Source organism: Cololabis saira, chromosome 6, assembly GCF_033807715.1.
Source record: "Cololabis saira isolate AMF1-May2022 chromosome 6, fColSai1.1, whole genome shotgun sequence".
NCBI classification, from domain to species: Eukaryota; Metazoa; Chordata; class Actinopteri; order Beloniformes; family Belonidae; genus Cololabis; species Cololabis saira.
The window spans coordinates 14,838,433-14,852,084 of record NC_084592.1 but is presented as its reverse complement, the minus strand read 5'-3'; the positions used below and the strand labels follow the sequence as shown (position 1 = coordinate 14,852,084).

Here is a 13,652-nt window from a genome sequence, read left to right as displayed (position 1 = left end):
AAGAAAGAAAGAAAGAAAGAAAGAAAGAAAGAAAGAAAGAAAGAAAGAAAGAAAGAAAGAAAGAAAGAAAGAAAGAAAGAAAGAAAGAAAGAAAGATAAATTCCCGTTGATACGTGTTTGTGTAACAAACATGGCGGATCTGAGTCATTCCAGTTTTGCAGTACAGGTGTAACTCATTTAATTGGTTTTTATCAATTCAATTTAATTGGTGTAGTTTAGTAGCACTTTTGTATTGTTTTAGAGCAGTGATTTGGGGGCTCCAAAGACTGAATGTGGTGATAGATTTATAGTTACAAAGGTGGAGTTGAATTGGTATTTTTTTATCGTCATTTTTATCGTTATCGGGATAAATGGCAGAAATTATCGTGATACATTTTCTAGTCCATACCTCCCATCCCTAATCCCTCGTTACCGACACTTTCCTTTTACTACCAACGATGAAAAGCTGTGATCAGGTTTCCTTTAGGCCGCTTGGCGGCGTCACCTATGTGCAGAACGGCCTGCAGGCAGCAGGATGCCGGTGCAGCTGGCCGACCCCCCCACCTGCTTGTTTCCCTGCGAGGCCTCCGGGGGCCGGGGCCTGGGAACTGGCCTGGACGCTCTTGGCTCCGTGCACTGCTCCCCTCTTCCTTTCACCCCCCCCTTTTCTTCCAGCTGTTGCTGGATTCACGTGCGAGGCTCCGGGCCAGAAGCCCGTCAGAGCGCTGGACGGTCCTCTGCAAACGGCTCGCCGCTACTCCGACCACACATATTTCTGACACAAATAAACAGCTCGGCTGATAATTACGGGGATCTTAGTTTGCAGTTACGACACCTCAACCTCCAGCCATTTATCTGCCTTGTTACATTCCCTCGTACCCGTAAACTGACTCAGTCTGTGACCCCGATGGGCCTCGTGGAACCACAGCAACCGCAATGTTCCCAGGACTCTGAGCAACTTTCTCCAACGCACTTGTTTTTTACGCAGTTGCAGTTTCTCAGTTGCAGCGGCCTCGGCCATCTGAAGATGCTGCTCCAGAGATCGTGGCATCAACACAAGCAGCATCAATATGTGCTAATGAGTAGGCCTGTGTTGAAAATATCGATTTTCCGATTCTAAAAAGATTCTCATATTAATTCCTAAAAATCGATTCATATGTCTAAAGATCAAATTTTTTTCATTTTTTTTTCCCATCATTACAACTTTTGGTATTTTTTTTTATGCCCAAAAAAGGAATGTTTTGTTGGACACGAGAATAACTAGTGCCATGTTTTTGTCTTTTAGATATGTTTAAAAGTATGAAAACATTAAAGTTTTCAGTTATAATTGCATAAATTGTCTATATTACTTTGCTTTATATACTGTCTTGGGGTTACATTTGCATAAAATGCTAAAAACCAAATTCTCATCAATGGGAAATGGGATAAATTGATAATTCTGCCCCAAGATGTTTCTGAAAGCAGTTCTATCAGCATTCTGGGAGCTGATTGGTCCTTACAGCATCATTAGCTGCCAATACTTGATGTTGAATCTCAATATAATATTAGTATTAATATGTTGCATAACTACAGTCATATAATTCATGCAACAGCTCAAAAAACATAACATAACACTAACCCAAATTGATATCGGAATCGAATCGAATCAAATCTTGATAATCGATTCTGAATCTTAAGAATCGAATCGAATCGATTCTTGATATTTGAATCGATCCCCAGCCCTACTAATGAGGAAAGAAGGTCCGTCCATGGACGCAGAGGCTGTCAGTCATTTAGCAGGTTTACTTCATAGTTACTGAAGTAAACAGACTGAAAAGTCCTCAAGATCAAAGTTCAAGCTCAAAGAAAAACGAGTTTGCTTTTCAACTGGTTTTGTTTTGTTTTAAAGAGCATTCAGTTCGTCAAATTACAACATGATGCTGTACATCACCTAAAACGCTGTTTTCAGATTTTTTCAAATATCTTCTGTTCCTTTAAAAAGTCTTTTTCGAAAGGCCGGTGTGGCTTGATTGGTCAGCCGGTTGGTCAAATATGGCTAAAAAGCAGGACAGCTGCTCGGCGTTTGTTTGGTTGTGTTCAGTTATTATGCAAGTATGTGTCAGGGTACCGCCATCGGGTACACGTCTTTTCTTTGTTTTTGCAGCGGGACAACTCCCTTGTTATGCGTTTGCAATTTTGGAGACTTAAAAAAAAAGTCAAACGAGAGAGAAAGAGGGAAAAAGGGAAGAAAGAAAAAGTAAAAGGGCCAAAATAAAGAGTTTTGAGTAGATGGCAGGCTGTTTGCTTCATGATTTGAATCCCACCAAAGCAAAGTAACCTGGACTGAAGGTGAACAGCCAGAATAGGCCGAACATTCCTAAACCTGAGCAACTTTCTCCAACGCACTTGTTTTTTTACGCCGTTGCAGTTTCTCTGCCACAGTTTTGCCATCCCACGTCTCCGTAACGACCCATTCCCACTTTCGTGGCTTTTCTGTGCCACAGGAGAACCTAACGAGCACCTGCTTCAGATCACATTTGTGCCATAAAACAAACAGAGGAAATGAATATTGACTCTGGGAAAAGAAGGAACATGTGCGTTTTATTACGGCCAACCCCGTTTGGCTGGAGCGGCGCGGACTCCCGGTGTTGGATTAGCATGCATGTCCTTCTGGCTCGTCACCAGGGGGGTTTAAAGCAGGCTAACGTTGGCTGCAGGGACTCCCAGTTGCCGGGAGGATTAGCTGCTCAGAGCTCCTCTTTGTGTGCAGGTTCTCGTCGTCCACCCTCAGACACGACTCAACCCGGCAGACATTCCTGCCCGCTGCAGGGCGTGACAGCAGCAGCCAGCTTCACACCAACACACACACAAAGGGGACGCTGTGATGAACTCCCCTCGGCCGTGTATCCAGCTGCATCTGAAAACACGCCGCAGTCGTCTGCTGGTCCGCCGGAGCGGCCCGGCTTTGATTTCCCTCCGTTTGTTTGCCTCCCACATCCGTTGTGCCTCATCATAAACCCAAACAGCACATGGGAGTGACGGCACCAAAGATCTGCACAAAAAGTGTGTCTCGTCAACGACTCTTGCAACCGCAGAGTGGAGAGGCCTGATTGGGCGAGAGGGCCTTGTGCTGAGAGGATGCTCTTAAGAGAGCGTTATCGTTTACGCCCTCAGGTGCACGATGAGGGCTCTGATATCCAGCTACACCGCAGGGCAGGAGCCTCTCCAACATAAACAAGCTGCCTACGCGGCACTGAGCTAAAGCCTGCACCAGTTCTCACACAGCTGGTTGTGGACTTCAGTAAAATACATCTTTTCCTGCACTCTTCGTCCTTCAGAGACACCAAGGAGCGTCACTTTTGCCAACTTTGCTAGTTTGATAATGAAAGAAAATGTACAAATATTACAAAACTTTATTTATTTTAAAGATTTTATGGTTCCTGTGACCTTTAGTCGCAGTGAAATGAGGGAAATGGGGATAGAGAGACCTGCTGCGAAGGCCCACAGGCCAGAACCAGAACCTGGATGAAGCTGCAGCCTCGTGAGCGTTGTGTTGCCCCGAACTACGTCTTTTTAAATGTAGTCACCAAAATGAGTCCTTCTAGACCAGGGGTCAGCAACCCAAAATGTTGAAAGAGCCAAATTGGACCAAAAACACAAAAATCAAATATGTCTGGAGCCGCAAAAAATGAAAAGTCTTGTATCAGCCTTAGAATGAAGACAACACATGCTGCATGTATCTAAATTAGTTATAACTGGGGGACGTTGAAATGCCGAGAAAAATGTCGAAATTTTAGGGAAAAATCTAAATGTCAAGATTAATGTTGAAGTACAATGTTGAGAAAAAGGTTGAAATGTCGAGAAAAAAGTTGAAATGTCAAGAAAAAAGTCAAAATTTCGAGATAAGAGTCGAAATGTCGAGATGAATGTTGAAGTATAATCTTGAGAAAAAAGTTGAAATGTCGAGAAAAAAGTCGAAATTTCGAGATTAAAAAGGAAAGGAAAAAAGAAGAAAAAAAGAAAAAAGGAAAAAGAAAAAAAAAAGAGTAAAAAAAGAGAAAAAAAAAAGAAAAAAGGGAAAAAAAGGAAAAAAAAGGTCAAACATTTTTGAGAAAGCTCCAGGAGCCACTAGGGCGGCGCTAAAGAGCCGCATGCGGCTCTAGAGCCGCGGGTTGCCGACCCCCGTTCTAGACCTTTAACATCCTTTAAGATAAAACGGCTGCCCCTTTTATCAGCAGAGAGCGCTGACAGCCCATGTATCTGAGTCCATCTTACAACTCGGCGGGCAGGGGGGGCTCACAGGTTCAGAAAAGTCCCAGAGGTGCATCAGGGATCCATTAATAAGATTGTGTACATGATTATTTCAGATGATCCACAAAGAGACGGTTTCTGGGTGTAGTGGAAGAAGGGAGGCGAGTGGTTGGTGTGAAGGGGGAAGATGCAGAAGACGAGGTAAGAAAGAAACAGGTGACCAGAAGATAAATGAATCAATAAAAACTGTTTTTGTTTGTTTTATATGCAGATTTTATACTTTCATGTGGTCTCTCACAGGTGCATGAAGGCATTTCAGTGCTGTAGCCAGGTTGAAGACTTTAGCTTTTATCTTCTTTTTTTATTTAAATACACAGAATAGGCCATCTACCATCTATTGCATTCACTTAAACCATTGAACTAGATTTATTTTGGCCCTGTTTTAGGTATAATTTCTTCAGTTTTTCGAGGTAATTTTTTCCGCCCATACACCGCCAAAGGCGATTCCGTCTCCTCAGCTGCACACCGTGCAGATCCAATATTTTCGTCAGTCTCCTGATCGTCTCTTGGGCCAGAAAGCTGCCTGAATGCATTTCATATGCATCATCTTGTATCCGTGGAGCCATATTCATCCAACTGCTCCTGGAGAAACATCGCTGTGTTGAGGAGATCTGAACAACCGCAGAGTCTTCAAGTGTCTGCATAAAGTCAACAATCTAATGGTGATACCATCTATATGGCTTAAAGACAGGACTCTCCCAGTGTCTTAAACTCAAATCAAAGTAAAACTTGATTAAACTAAACAGGTTGGTCACGTTTGCTTCCATTAAATCAAGTCTCTCAGTAAAGGCATGAATGTGATTATTTCAGATGCTTTCTAAACTGTGTGGTTAGGGGGTGTTTACACCTAAAAACAGGGTGGGAAAAAAATACTACAAAAAACTGAAAATGATTACACCGAAAAACAGCCGGGGCAAAATTACCACAAAAAATAGAAAAAAAAATTTGAGCAAAAAACGAAGAACTTTTTTATTTTTCCCCAAAGTGAATGCAATACGCTTCCCTGACTCTCAAGTTAGGTTTTGTTTTTTTAAATGCTGGATCTTGTGTACGGTACGAGGGACGTTACGGGAACCGGAGACTGTGAGTGAAAAGAAAGCTGAATTTGATGCTGCTGTTCCTCAAATAGTGTGAGCTTTCCCAGAGCAAACAGAGCGAGGGCCAGGACGAGTATTCATGTCCGCTGTGAATATCCAGTGGCCGGTGAGTCACTGGGACCCGGACCAGCTGCATCAGATCCAGCAAACCTCTGGACAATTGTTCATGTCATTTCCAAGTCTGGATAAGGGAGCAAGATGTCTCCAAACTGTGAGAATCTCCGTGACGTGTGCTGGCACACTGCTTACATTTACAGGGCAGCTGCACCAAACTGCGTCTTATCGTAATTCTTTGTATATGACAGACTGTGATTGTTTACCGGGGGCTGGAGCTGACGGGGCAACAGAGGCCTGAGAGTTTGTTTTAAAAAAAAAAAAAGAAGAAGGAGGAGGATGGGTGTAGCTGTGGAGATCTGTGGCGCTTTCACAGCCGGTTCACGTGCCAGTTCGGGCACAGCAGGTGAGGACTCCTCCCAAAAGCCCCAATGTTTCAACAACACCAGCTCGATAAGTCTGACATCATCGGACACGTGAGGCGAGCCGTGAGACGGTCCCAGGAGGGGGGGAGTACGGTGGCCGACAAGGGCCAAATGCACTGCAACGGCCTAATGCGTCTCAGTCAAGGAAAACGGCTTCAAGTACAGAAACGAACAGCTGACTGTAACGTTAAAATATAATAAAGAATCGTCTCGTAATGTACAGCGTTGTACAGTGGTATAAACCACATTATATCACATTACCGTTCCCGCTGTATGTTTAAACCATGGATGTAAACACTGTGGTTCAGTCAGCAGTTCGGTCTCTCTCTACATCCCGTGTGTCGGTCCATTGAGCTGTTACGCTGAGAGCGCCCCCTGCAGGTTTGGTAACTGGTTATGAAGCGTTTTTCTTTTGAAGATGGTTTCTTGTTTTATATCGTTTTGTGCTTTGCATCGTTTCTCTATTTGCAGCGCGTTTGATGACGCTGCATTTGTCTTTGTTTTTTGCAGCACGTTTTTTTCATTTGCACCACGTTCCTCTTTTTGTACCTCGTTTTGAGTTTGTGAATTTGATTCGTTTCTGTACTTGAAGCCGTTTTCCTTAACTGAGACGCATTAGGCCGTTGCAGTGCGTTTGGCCCTTGTCGGCCACCGTAGGGGAGTGATGAGAGACGCCGGCTTTCAGGACTGAAGGGCCTCGGCCACCTGAAGATGCTGCTTCAGAGATCGTGGCAGCATCGATATGTAACAGGGTGCTAATGAGGAAAGTGGCGGATGAAGGTCTGTCCGTGGACGCGGAAGCTGTCGGTCACTTAGCAGGTTTACTTCATAGTTACTGAAGTAAACAGACTGCAAAGTCCTCAAGATCAGAGTTAGAGCTCACAGAAGAATGAGTTTGCTTGTTAACTGGTCTTGTTTTTATATTAAAGAGCATTCAGTTCACCCAATTAAGGCTACGTTTACACATAGCCGGGTATTTACAAAAACAAATATTTCCCCCTCTACGTTTTGAGAAATTCCATCGTTTACACAAGATTGTTTTCAAAATCTCTTCATTTACACGAACCCGCATAAATACGCTGTTACGGGTGCTATGAGCAGCCAAACCTACAGGGGGCAGTGTAACGAGAAGCATAAAGTCATGCTAGCCAATCGGAATCTTGGAAAAAAAACGTCAACAAATGACACGTGTGAAGCCTGAATTATGGTTCTGCGTTAAATCGATGGTGTAGCCTACGGGGTAGGGTACGCGGCGACGCCGTAGGCTCTGCGTTGGTGTAACGCGGAACCATAAATCAGCCTTGACTGCCAGTTACTTCCAAGACGGAACGAGAGTCTTTCGTTTGGAGTGACAGAGAAGTGGAGTTACTTTTAAGTGTGACTTTAGAATATAAAACAGGTAAAATACAAGAAAATATTGACGGTGGCCAAACAAATTGTAAACACAGGTCGCACACATGATGCTGGTGACGTTTATGTTGCATAATGTGACGGTGTGGCTTGATTGGTCAGCCGGTTGGTCAAATATGGCAAAAAGCAGGACAGCTGCTCGGCCTTTGTTTGGTTGTGTTCAGTTATTATACAAGTATGTGTAAGTACCGGCATCGGGTACGCGTCTTTTTTTTGTTTTTGTTTAGGAACAACTCCCTTGTTATGCGTTGCAATTTTGAAGACTTAGTAAAAAAAAGTCAAATCAGAGAGAAAGAGGGAAAAAGGGAAGAAAGTGAAAGTAAAAGGGCCAAAATAAAGAGTTTTGAGTAGCTGGCAGCCTGTTTGCTTCATGATTTGAATCCCACCAAAGCTGGCTAGTAACCTGGACTGAAGAAATAGGCTGAATATTCCTAAATCTGGTCGTATTTGTCTTGTTCTTCTATTTCTATTGAAACATGGCTTTTTTTACCTTCTTAGAAATGAGTAATGCAGCAAGCTCATTCACCCTGACAAGTAAATCCTGAGGTACTTATGCAGTTAAACAATCTTTCACTTTGTAATCCTGGTGGAAACCACGCCGAGTGACCCATAATGGGTCTTTGTTTGGGTCACTGGTCTGGCTGCCGTGAGTTTGGCCGACCTCCAGCGCTAACGGGGCCGTGACTAGTGACGGTAACATACCTGCTATGCTGGATGCCGGCCACCCTAAAACCAGGATTACAGCTAGCGTGGTGAGATAACTATTAAGAAGCAGATCAGTGAATCAGTAGAGGCTTATTTTACGGTAAATGGGGCCTCGTTTACACTTTCCTAAGTCCAAACTACAACCATCCCTCTGGCGCCTTCAGGAGAAAGTATTCCAGTATTTACAAGCATGAATCAAACCGTCCACCTGACTTCAATTTTCTCATTAAACCTCTTTGCTACAAACACAATGAGTGCAGTCTTGAAGTTTATTCTTACACGGATGTAAGACTCAGAACATCTGTTCTCACCATATTTACAACCCGAGAAGTGAACTTGAACCGTTCAGCCTGTTAATGTCACATGACACAGTTAAGCATTTGCACAAATTTGACCCTAATAAAGGCATACCGAGTCATCGACACTATCGGGAACTCGGATCCAATCAAACCAAAGCCTTGCCTGCAGATGCAGCCGGACTGGACTGCAGATGCTGCAGGACTAAACTGGACTGCAGATGCTGCAGGACTAAACTGGGCTGCAGATGCTGCAGGACTAGGGATGGGAATCGAGAACCGGTTCTTGTTCAGAACCGGTTCCCAGTGTTTCAATTCCTTGGAATTGTTTGCAAGTTTTACAAACGATTCCCTTTTCAATTCCAGTCAACAGTAAACATGGCGCCAAAGCGATCCAAACGCTCAAAAGTCCGGTTACATTTCAGTAAAAAAGACGACAACAGGGCAACTTGCCATACTTGCCAAGTGAATATTTCGTAAAGGGTGGAAATACTACCAACATGTAAAAACATCTGTGCACACAGCATGCAATAACAATCAATGAATGTTGTGTTCCAGATCCGCTCTGGACCGACGACAGTAATTCTCAACTCAGCAGCAGCAACGTTAGCATGTCCTTGGCTAATAATACTGCAGGTAACTGATTAACTAAGGAACACTGCCTATCATACTAGTGCCGTGTTGTAGGAATGGGCGATATTTTACCGTTCACGATATACCGTCAAAAATTTTTTCCCACAGTAAGAATTTGTCATTTCGAGGTAAAAACGATAAATTCCCGTTGATGACGTTTTTGTGTAAAGCTGATTTATGGTTCTGTGTTAAATCCACGCACAACGTACGTGTGCGTGAAAGAAGGAAGAAAGAAAGAAAGAAAGAAAGAAAGAAAGAAAGAAAGAAAGAAAGAAAGAAAGAAAGAAAGAAAGAAAGAAAGAAAGAAAGAAAGAAAGAAAGAAAGAAAGAAAGAAAGAAAGAAAGAAAGAAAGAAAGAAAGAACGAACGAACGAACGAACGAACGAACGAACGAACGAACGAACGAACGAACGAACGAACGAAAGAAAGAAAGAAAGAAAGAAAGAAAGAAAGAAAGAAAGAAAGAAAGAAAGAAAGAAAGAAAGAAAGAAAGAAAGAAAGAAAGAAAGAAAGAAAGAAAGAAAGAAAGAAAGAAAGAACGAAAGAACGAAAGAAAGAAGGATAAATTCTTGTTGATGACGTGTTTGTGTAACAAACATGGCTGATCTGAGTCATTACAGTTTTCAGTACAGGTGTACTCATTTAATTGGTTTTTATTAATTCGATTTAATTGGTGTAGTTTAGTAGCACTTCTGTATTCTTTTAGAGCAGTGTTTTGGGGGCTCCAAAGACTGAATGTGGTGATAGATTTATAGTTACAAAGGTGGAGTTGAATTGGTATTTTTTTTATCGTCATTTTTATCGCTATCGGGATAAATGCCAGAAATTATGGTGATACATTTTTTAGTCCATACCGCCCATCCCTACAGGACAGAACTGCAGATGCTGCAGGACCGATCTCTAGATGCTGCAGGACTGAACTACAGATGCTGCAGGACCGGACTACACATAAACAACAGCTGGGGGTACTTGACTGCATCTCTACATTCATGCTACAGGAGAGCGAGATCACACGCTCTCACATCTGGTCACATCTGGGCATTGTCAGCGACGGGAATTTCTGTGAAACGGTGTTACATTCCTGGCACAGTCCACTGGCACAGTCATAACCCCCCCCACCACCACCTCTGAGGTCTTTCACAAACCTCTAGGGTTTCCTGAAAACCAAAATAAAGATAATTTCATAACTCCTCCTTCTCGGATGCTCATGTAGCCTCATCTTCTTCACCCCCCCCCACTAAGACATGGCATTGTGCCACCTGATGACATCACCATCCCACAGTTCCCACTGGTTTGAATGGCACATGCAAAGACCTCGTGGGGACATTTCAGATCCATGTCACACATAAACGTTGTTGCTTCCGCTCGCCTCTCCTGGATCATGACATGGCAGAAACGAGCCGGGCTATCAGACCCTCCCTCCGTTATCTGGGCAGCGAGGGAGGAGAGAGGAGTTTTCCTTCCTTCCACATTGATATGGATTTCTCCCAGAAACAAAGCAGATAACGGCTGTATGTTTTCATGTCTGGTGGGCATTCTCCGCATTCCTCACACGCTTCTCAACAATAGGTTTCATGACGATTTTTATAGTTTGTTTTATAGAAATAGCTCTTTTCTTCCCCCCTTTTGAGCAGGCCAATCTATTTAAAGTGATGTTTGGTCCTTTAGTTCCCTCCATGTCTCACACTAAAGCTGTGTTTCATCAGTACGAATCTGTAGCTTCTTGGACGCGAAGAAAACCCCAAAAAGTCTCGCAACAATCCCTCAAACACCAGCTTTTCTCAGGCGAGGCCAGCTGTGTTGTTGCATCACGTAGTCCGTGTTTACACGTCGTTCTGTCTTTTGGGCGTTCAGCGGTCCGGGCTTCCAGTTGGCTCATCTAATCACCCTTAATGACTTCCAATGAGGTTCTAGTTCTGTGTCCCAACAGTAAATATTGTGCAACGTTATCAAGTTGTTAACATATCGTTGAACTTTCACACAAACAAATGGGCCCTCTTGTGGATTGACTGCAATAACAAACCCCTAGTTATGCAGCACGTTTTTTCGGGTTGTTTTTCTTCTTCTTCTTCCTTTCCTTGTCCTGACGTGACGAGTCTCACAAGCTGAGTTACATTTCCTAAACGGTAACTTCAAGGAAATCCTCATCCTCGCCCATCAAACTCGATTCTGCTCAGTGTCAGTATAAGGGAACGGCGGTGGCGTAAATGTTTAACCCGCAGAGCCCCACCAACGGCCGGGAGGCAGCGATCACCGCTCCCACATGGGGACGATTAGGGCCGTTTTTCCTCCACAACAGCCAGAAGGATCTGACTTGGCAGCGGGGCTCATTAATCAGAACAGTTTTGGAGCGGAGCACAAGACAGACAATATAATCGCTTGTAATAAACGTAACGGCAACGGCGTGGAGCCTGGTCTTGAAGACGCTGTCGTAATGCGCGGCCTCTCGTCTGATTCTGATGTCACGCAGCTGCACGGGTTCGGTTATCTCCGTGCTCTCGACTCATTCCTCCTCCTCCTCTGCGGTTTGGACGTGGTCTCCGTTCACCATAAGTGTGATTGCAGGTGACCACAAACATGCCATTCTCTCACAAAGAGCACACAGAGGGGAGAATGAGGAGCAAGAATGCAATAAACACAGAATACTACGATAATAAAAAGGTGAGCGGAGGACTTATGGTCAGGTTTTTTTCTGTTTGCTCTGTTTCAGCATTCCTGGCCTTCTCTGGTATCGAGGCGAAGACGAGAGAATAGTTCTGGAGGAGGGGAATTTACTGTCTGACTGCCATACTTGGATGCAAGTCGCTCTGTAAACAAGTATTGTTAAGCCGCACGTGCCCACGCTGCAGCTACACGGTGCCATAGAGGTTTATTTAAGGTTACGGATATCCCGTGAGTGCTTTAAGATTTCTAAACATACATTCCTGCCATGTTACCTGATATAACCCTGCAGCGGCGGTACCAGACCCATGGGATGAATGTGTTGAGCTCATAACCAACCTATAGAGGCACTTGGAAGAGCTGAATCTCTTAAAAAATATATTTTTTTCCCATTTTTAAACTATAAATTGATCAAAACTTCAAAGGATTTTATTTTCAGTCTGGTTTTACTTGTGAAAGTGTACTCCAGTTAAGGTAACTCAGGTGCAAATAATAACTTGGTTGTAAGAGATAAACAGAATGATGACTGATAATTACGATTTATTTAATTTAAATATATTTTATTTTTACTTTTATTTTTTTTTATTCATTTACTTTTCATTTTTTTTATTTGTATTTACTCATTTATTTCTTCTGTTATTATTTATTTCTTCAATTTAATTTCCCCATGTATATGTATATATGAGTATATGTGCATATGTGTAGGCATGTATGTATATGCAGGCTTGTGTGTATGTGTATATGTACATAACTGTATTCTTTATTTAACATTTTGACTGAGAATGTTGTGTTATTGGGGATGGGAGGGAGGGTTTTTATGGATGTCTGTTCTGTATATTTAATGAAAAAAGCTAATAAATATATTGTTGAAAAAAAAAACTTCACGTCGTCAGCGTGGGACAAAAACCACAAATCTTTATATCAAATGACTTCATAAACTTAAATGCACTTCTCAATTATTTAAATGAAAAAGCTTTTTACTTCCTGCAAAAGAAAGATTTCTGACCAATAAACAGCAATAATAACAAAAAAAAACTTCAAAGGATTTAGTTCATACACAATTATGGTTTCAAGAAATAAGAAACCAGCATTTTTATCCACTTACTAACCATACATTTATCTTGATGGTATTTTCGAAAATGAGAGTTTATCGAACAGATTATCAACATGACGGAGACGACAACAACAACAGCAGCCCCTGCCAGGGCAGGTCCTTTTAAATTATGACTCTGAAACTAAAGACAAGACACACTGAACCTCCTGTACAGCCAAGACCACCCCCTCATGGTGGGCGGTCAGGGTCTACCAAGAACAGACGAAATCCTAAACCACCCTGTGGACCAAAACCAAAAACCAGGAGGAAAACAGAAGGACAGGGGACTGGTGAACGAGACAAAAACAAAAGGACGGAGAGTTCTGTGGGAGAAGGAGAGTCCAGCCAATGTTAGGAAGGACAAGTGGGGGCGAGAGGTTTCCTGCTCAACCACATATCCATTTAGCACAACCTGTTCATGTCATGAAGTACTGAATAATGAGAGTTACTTCTACATCAGCAAAGAAGGAGACATGAAGATTAAATCCAATCCAACATCTGAGGCCCTTTTTTTCATCGTTATGTGAATAAACAGTAACAAGCACACTTGATACAACGACTCCACCAACGACTTCACAGTGACCAGGTAGCATGGCTCTCAGGTAGCGTTAGAAGTAGCTGTCATCTACCCTGAGGGGATCTCCTCCAAGGCAGTTATATACCGTATTTTCCGCACTGTAAGGCGCACCGAAAAGCCTTCAATTTTTTCAAAAGCTGACCATGCGCCTTATAATCCGGTGCGCCTTTTATATGGATCAATATTGAGCCGCAACTTCACCCACTTCTTGAAGTGATTTTTCGTCAGATCAGCCTTCCGCATCAGTTCCAAAACTGTTTTTTTACTCTCTTCTCCCTCTGGATTTTTTTCAGCAAAGGCTCTGTGTGTATTGTTGAAATGTCTTGCGACATTTGACCGTTTATTGTTAGACAGTTTTTCTCCACAAATTAGGCACACTGGTAGGCCACTCTCATCAGAGCTAAATGCAAATTAATCTGCCCAGGCATCATT

At 42.9% G+C, this 13,652-nt stretch overlaps 1 protein-coding gene across 1 annotated transcript in view; it reads right to left on the bottom strand.

Moving 5' to 3' along the window:
- The window catches only part of col4a1 (collagen, type IV, alpha 1), a 76,255-nt gene that overhangs the window by 45,426 nt on the left and 17,177 nt on the right, over positions 1 to 13,652 (bottom strand). The window lies entirely within an intron of this gene.